This window comes from Dipteris shenzhenensis, chromosome 33 (assembly GCF_047967505.1).
Source record: "Dipteris shenzhenensis isolate YYH24624 ecotype China chromosome 33, Dip_SZ_1.0, whole genome shotgun sequence".
NCBI lineage: Eukaryota > Viridiplantae > Streptophyta > Polypodiopsida > Gleicheniales > Dipteridaceae > Dipteris > Dipteris shenzhenensis.
This window is the reverse complement of record NC_141628.1, coordinates 9,147,922-9,153,241: the sequence shown is the minus strand read 5'-3', so window position 1 is coordinate 9,153,241 and position 5,320 is coordinate 9,147,922.

Sequence of the window (5,320 nt, the reverse complement as noted above, 5' to 3'; positions counted from 1 at the left end):
TGTGGTGGGACAGTACACACACACAAGGTATAGGTATCAGTAGCAATTGAGGTGCTCATGCAAGAAGAGCACAAAACTCCTCCTTGGATTGTAATTTTTGCATATATTTGAATGAAGAAGAAAAATAGCAATGTATGGCAGTAAACAATGCAAATATGAAGATTGAAGAAGAAAAACAACAATGTATGGCAGTTAAACAATGCATTTCAATGAGATATGCATTATATTTTCTTACCACTTTGTAAAAAATATCTTGCTGAAATCTATTTAATTGTGTCCAAAATTTTATGAAGGAACATAAGGAGCCCAGTACAACCAAGGCTCAAGAAGTAAAGGCTGAATATGAAAGAATTTATGAACAAGGGAAGGATGATGGTTTAATAGATGTTTGCATATAGCCACCTTGTCAAAGCTATGGAAGGGGAGGCCTCCTCAAGGGGTGAGGTCATGGGAAAGCCATCCCTTCCAAAAGGATTATGGTAACAAAAGGATCAAAGGGAAAGGTTAAGTCTTTAAATATGCCAACCTTAGATGATCAACAAGTTGAGAAGCAAAAAAAGGGAGGCAAGGGCTTTTCATGGCCTTGGTTATAGTCATGAACATGGCCATGATAATTCTCATGGCCATGGTCATGGGGCAAGTATTATGGCATAGTGTTGTGGGTCTAGCTCTAGCAAAAGCAACAAATATTGTCTTGTGGTGAGAAGATAGTCTCTTGTGGTGAGAAGATAATTGCAACAAGCAAAAATGTCTACCTCTTCCCAACATAAGAAAGAAACATTTATAATGGTTCCTTGTAGATAGAGTCTTGTCCAATCAAGTGTACAAGAGCTCCATATGAACACAATGTTAGAGAGGCAAGTTTTGAATTTACAATGAATATGTGATATATAAATTTTAATGGATTGGTGAAAATGGCATCTACCAACTTTGTAGGGTAATGTGTATCTCAGTAATCATGTGATGAATTGATCATGTCATTTGGGACTGTTGTAGAATGTGACTTGGATATGTCATCAATGATTCAGATGTGGTAATATTTTAAACAGTGGGCTCTAAATCTTGAATGCTATTTTACGTTTAAGGTATCTTGTAAACTAATTTCTTGAAGCCAATGAGAAGATTGAATCCGTGGTAGAGATTATTGATTTTGTTAAGGAGCATGTTGCCACGATATAAGAAGCACATGCTAGTTAAGGCAAGAAGTCCAAAAGGGATGTCAACTAGAAAGAAGGGGATTTAGTATATCTTGAGATAGTCAAGAATTGGCAAGTGCTAGCCCAAGATTTCCGTTTGAAGATTTAAACCATTCCCATCCATTCAAAAGATCACCAATTTATTAACGAAAATGAAGCTTCCAACAATGAGCTAGAGTATGCACAATGTCTTTCCATATCTTGGTTAAAGCCCTATATTGGACCAACTCTATGCAATGGTCGAGATTGAGTATATCTTCAGATAGTGAAGAATTGGCAAGCACTACCTCAATCTTTCCTTTTGAAGATTTAAACCAGTCACAATCATTCAAAAGGTCAACAATGTCTCAATATATAGTATGTAAGCAATCTAGCATCCGGAGCACTCCGATCTCTTGACACGGTCTACAATTCCCCTAGCAGAATGCTTACAGAATCAAGTCGTGCAATGTATAGTATGTAAGCAATCTAGCCTCGGGAGCACTCCGGTCTCTTGACATTGTCTGCAATTCCCCTGGCAGAATTCTTACAGAATCAAGTTGTGCAATGTATAGTATGTAAGCAATCTAGCCTCAAGAGCACTCCGGTCTCTTGACATGGTCTGCAATTCCCTTAGCAAAATGCTTACAAAATCAAGTCCATAATTGTAAATACATCTACATGCTCACAAGAATCAACCTTTTAGTTGTGTGTGTGAGAGAGAGGGAGAATAGCAATGAAAGCGAAGAGGTTATTGCACTTAATGAGATTAGACATGAAATTGATGACATTTTGAAGGAAACAAGAAACACGCCCCCTAAGAAAAACATTAGCCCCATTCTATCCCCCTTCACTCCCTTCTCCTTCTTCCCTTTTTCCTCCTCCCTTCTCCCTCCTTCTCCCTCTCCCTTCCCCTCTTCCCCTTCCCTCTTTCTTGCATGAAACCACACTGCAACAATTCGGAGGCCACTTGAGTGACACTTGCAGATGGGTCGTTCTATGCATTGCTCCCAGAAGGAGTAGCTGGGAGTGGAAGCTCCATTGGCATATCTTCAACTACCCCATGACACATGAGTCACCGCTTAGACCACATCACATTTTTTGCACTATTGCTGGGGAGAAAAGGTATGCTTTTGCATTTGCACTTGTCTTCCTTTGTTATATTCCCATTGCACAAGTTTTCAAGCTTAACTTGGAGCTTGTTAGTGGAGTTGTATGAGAGAAGAAAAAGAGAGAGAGGATGGAAATTTGCTTTTTCATGTAGGAATGCCATTTTTAGCTTGGGAACCTTGTTTTGGTTGCTTTTTGCTATTTTAAGTTGATAGGAACGTAGTAAACTTGATTGCTAAGGTGTGTGTGTAGCCTAATCACCTCAAAAAACCACAAAACTAAGGATTTTTGTCAAGTTTTGAAGTAGTTTCATGACTTAGAACTTGCCTTTTCTGAGTTTTTGCAATTTGACTTCCAAAAAGTGTTTGTTTTCAAGTTTTTTTTATTGAGTAGGTAGATTATGTAGTGTAGCAACCCCCCATCACAAAAAAACAGGAACAAAACTGTAAAATCTTCAGAAATCACCCAATCTCAATCAGTGTAGCTGTGTCTGACTATCCTACTGAGTCGGTGCTATAGCATATCGCACCAACCAGATTCCCTGCTGATCAGTGCATTCGCTAGATCCCACCGTCAAATGTTGTTGACCCAGCACCTTAGTACTTCCTTGCTGACCCAACCCCTGACCATGGTTCACCATGCTACCTGGAGTTAATGCTTGTTAGAGTTACTTTTGCACCGATCTGATAGGTTGTTGACCGATGCTGTAGTGGTTCCTTGCCGATCGTTGCTATCTTACTATCCCATCGCTGATGCAATGAAACTACCCCTCTGACCATAGGCATAATCGTTTCCCCCCATCGTCGTGTTACTACATCACACCACCCACCTTAGGGCTTAATGCTATTAGTTGAGCGAGCGTGATTCTCAAAGAATGATGAGCAAGGTCCTGAATGACCAAATAGTCTTCTTGCCCCGAGCCGATGGGAAAATCCGAGGGTGACCACTTACTCCTGCGAGATCTTTTAGTCTTCTCTGTTGGTGGGTCTGCCATCTCAACATCAGAGGGCTCTGAGAAGGACACCTTCTTCCTGGGGCAGCCGGTCCACGGTTTGGAGAGGGGTCTGAGGTGGTACGACTTCTTTTCCCGAGGTAAAGGATCTCTACATCAGAATCCTTAGTGCCAGACTCACTTAGAAGATTCACCCTTGGAATATTGGGGCATTCCGTGCGATAATGACCCTTCTGGTGGCACTCGTAGCATACAACATTAGCACGGTCTCTTGGAGGGTGGTTGGCTTGATTTCTGATGCCCACCATCTCAAGCCGAAGATCATTCAAGGCCTTGGCTAGGTCATTGACTCCAGGTTCTATTGCAAGGGGGGCCTCTTTAGCTAGAGGGGCCGAGGGAGTAGAAAGGAGGGGGGGTCATGGGTGAGGCTAGGGAAATCTTCGAGGCGGAGGGTGAGAATATACACCTTGTTGAGGGTAAGCATCTAAGGGAGGAGCATACATTTGAGGTGGAGGTGGTGGATACATCCCTGATGAGGGGTGGGGGTATGCCCCTGAGTTAGACCCCCCAGGGTATTGTTGCAAGAATTGAGGGGGTTGCGGAGGGACAATCGTCTTCTTTGAAGCAGGGTCAGATTGAACTTTATCAAACTTTTGAGCAATCTCATGTGCTAGCACCATAGTTTCTGGATTCTCCCATTTAAGCTTGAGGCGGAATTCATCACTTGCTCCTACTACAAGGTAGCCCAGCACATGCTGAGTCATTCTAGCTTGAAATCTGGCATTGTCCTCCTGTGTGGCAATTAAACGGTCCAGGAGCACGGTCGCTCGATCCACATATCGATGTGCTGTCTCACCTTCTGACTACTTTAAGTTTACCACCTACAGGTACACATTCTTCAGCTACTCTTCTTTGCCGAAATACTCAATCATCACTGCTGTCAACCTTGGCCAGCTTTGGCGAACGTCTTTGGCCTGCTTCTCATACCACACTTGAGCCAAACCCTCTAGAAATGTGGGAAGAACCAACAGCCATCTGTCTTCAATAAGAAAGTTGAGAGAAACACAACGGCGCTTGAAGGCCACAAGGTACTCATTTGGATTTTCTTCCACTCGTCCACAAAACACGGGAATGTCAGCCATGCTTGGAAGATGGAAAAGAGAGTGGCAAGACGAGGCTTATCTATGGACAAACAATAGAAAGAGGAAGCTTGAACTGAAAATCGGGTGAAGATACATCCACAAAGCACACATAGGCAAGGTAGGGTGTGACTGGTGTATTGTGAAATACTACACGGGAAGAATCTTCAGCATAGAATAGGACATAGACAATCTTAAAAGGACCAACCCTCATGATATCACATCAATCTTTACAAGCGAGGGTTAGAGATGCGGTGCTACATGAGGTTGTTCATCAAGGCAAACAAGAATGCCATGACAAATGTCAATAGTTGGAGAGCTTGCACATCACCTTCAGCTTCTTCTAGTTCTTGTAGTCGCCATGCTATTTCTTCAAGGGGTGTGCGGTCTGGCATCCTTCTTTTGAGCAATGTCCTTGAGGACCTTTTTGATGATCTTCCGAAGTCGGTAAACTCGTATCAAATACGCCCAACACTTAATTTCATGATGACCACAACCTTTGCATTCCTTACAAATGATCACCCTGCTTCATGGCTTGCGGCTTTGTTGGGGTGGTGCTTCCACTCGCATCATGCGTGATTGAAGTACAAGCTTCATGTGCCAAGAAATCAGCAACTAGATTTCGAGCTCGAGGGATATGCTAAATTTTTACCTCTTCAAATTGGTTGCAAAGTGCCAATGCTTGTTGATGTCGTGGAACCAAGCCTTTGCTCTGCACCTTCCACCTTCCACTAACTTGTTCACATACTTGTTGAGAATCTCCTTGCACTTCAAGTTGCTTGGCATGATGTTCTTGTGCCTTTTGTAGCCCAAAAATGAGCGCCAAGTACTCAGCTTGATTGCAAGTACTTGTAGGTGCAGACTTGCTGTAACAATACTCCTCACCACCCGGTGAAGTGAGCTTCACTCCCATGCCAGCAGCCTTGGTCGAAGGTTTGTAAGCT